This window comes from Pistacia vera, unplaced genomic scaffold (genome assembly GCF_008641045.1).
Source record: "Pistacia vera cultivar Batoury unplaced genomic scaffold, PisVer_v2 Contig597, whole genome shotgun sequence".
NCBI lineage: Eukaryota > Viridiplantae > Streptophyta > Magnoliopsida > Sapindales > Anacardiaceae > Pistacia > Pistacia vera.
In genome coordinates this window covers 104,441-106,639 of record NW_022196442.1, presented here as the reverse complement: position 1 = coordinate 106,639, position 2,199 = coordinate 104,441, and the positions used below count along the sequence as shown (strand labels likewise).

At 35.2% G+C, this 2,199-nt stretch overlaps 1 long non-coding RNA gene across 1 annotated transcript; it reads right to left on the bottom strand.

Annotated features, from left to right (window-relative positions):
• Window positions 1-896: 896 nt before the first annotated feature.
• Window positions 897-1,559, bottom strand: LOC116110107. Its single transcript, XR_004124837.1, has 2 exons — window positions 1,509-1,559; window positions 897-1,424 (listed from the first exon to the last, which is right to left on the bottom strand). It is a non-coding gene; the product is annotated as an uncharacterized LOC116110107 (long non-coding RNA).
• Between the last annotated feature and the right edge of the window lie 640 nt (window positions 1,560-2,199).

Sequence of the window (2,199 nt, the reverse complement as noted above, 5' to 3'; positions counted from 1 at the left end):
TCAAATAGTACATTTACTTATTTTTCACGAAAATTTAAATATAATTTTGAGAAGTTTTTTTCTTTACGTTTTGTGATCGTGAATATTATCATCTTTTTGTTAGACTGATTTTGCTTTGTTTGTTTTTTTTAGAGTCTACATGCTCCTTAGGCCTTGTGCCCTCTCTCTTCTATATAGAGTCTGCGCTCCATTTCTCTTTTGTATAGACCTTGCGTACTCCTTTTTTGAGCGATTGTACCTATTTTTTTGTCTTACATGTCCAAAAAGACGGATATATCTATTTTGGTCGGTTTTAACCTTTGAAAAATGATAGAGTTACCAAAAAGTTTACACCGAATTTGTGCACCGAATGACGTGGTAAAATCCTGACCGTTGATTAATATTAACTGATAATAAATAAACGGTCAGGATTTTACCACGTCATTCGGTGCATAAATTCGGTGCACACCCGTTGGTAACTGTAGTATTACTCTTAACCTTTTATTGAGGTATGTTCCTCGTATATTGTACATTTTTTTCTCTCTTTTATACATATTTACCATTTCCAAAAAAAAAAAAAATCTTCAAGCACTCATTTGAGGTTGGAATTTCATCCTTACGACTTAAATAATTGGCGGAATTTCCACTATGCATGTATCAATCTAGGATTTTCTTTAGATGCAAAATCACAATTAATTAACTAGTTGCCCGCCATCTCTTCATTTTAATTCAATGGCTTGATGTTTCACAAAACCCGTGCCGAGAATTAAAGACTATTAGGAAAGAATAAGCTGCTGATATAGGGGTCCAGAAGCCCTCTGAACTTACGATCAAATTAGGGTTTGTTTTTTTTTTCAATGAATCAGAAACTCTACTCAATTATACGAAGTGATTTGTGATAAACACACACAAAACCATGCTAGTCATGTGGACTCATGGTCTCTTTATTTAATCATAATTTAAATACACAGTAGTTTCCTTGCAAGCCTAAGACCGATCGAGGAAACCGGATATACATGAAACGTATATAGTACGTACGTGTAGTATTATTTCTGATGCCTATTCTTATATATAATTTGGCACCTAACATACCAGTTCCACAAAGTTATAAGCCACAACATACGTACTAGTTTCATGGTATTCTTTAGTTTTAAGGTTCCCTATCATTCCGATAAACATGGTGACTTCCAGTACTTGAGCTAGGATTTCCAGAATTAGCATTAGTGGGGTTCTTTTCCCGATCATCATCATCATGATCAGGCTGATCCCACCCCTTTGAAATGAACGCTTTGGAATCACTCAGCAGGTTACGCTGCTCCATCAACTTGTGCTTTTCCTCCAGAGTAATCCTTTTTGCATCAGCTTGCAGAGTTGCCGAGACCAGCAAGAAAGCAACAAAGAGTACCAGCAAGGCCTTCATGATCGAGCGTATAGCCGCAATAACCCTGTAAAGAAACAGCACAATTATTTCTAGTAATCCAAATGATTAATTAATTTCTAAGTAATGAAACTAAGGTTATGGATAGTACCAGTTTTTGCAATGAGAGAAACTAATATGCAGAGCGATCGCAAGGATGAGACAATAAATAGGCGATATTGTGTCGCTGTATAAGGATTAGATATGGAGGGTGAGAGGAGCACCAAAGTAATAATGCCGTGGGGCAATCGAAATTAATATTGGAGAGGCTGTGCCCACCGAAGATGTAATTATTATTAAGATTGATAATTACATCATTTCCAATTGTTGATGTTCAAATTTTCAATAATTAATCATAGATTTTGTTTACCCCCTAGCTTCTGGGGTTCTACATAAGGTGATTCATGCAAAAATGTGAAAAGTATATCACTTGCTGCAATCACTGTTATATATATATACATCTCTTTCAATTTACTGATCTAGTTTAAACTTATTGATGATGAGTTGACAACATGTACACAAATTTAGGGGATATATTGTATGGCTATAAGTTAATAAAAGGAAAATTCACTGAATTCTCCCCAATCTTTGGCTAAAAATTTCAGGCTAAGATGGAGTCTGATCCCATAAAAGCAGTTCAATTAGGAACCTCCTGATTGAAGACTAGCTACTCTTTTGGAAAGCATAAAAAAGCTGCTGCCAAAGTTTCTGAGCAAAGGACAAGTGCAATATTGTTAAGATCACGAGTAGAGACTTAGTCAGGATTTTTAGTAAGTGGGTTTAAGTCAATAAATTTACAATAA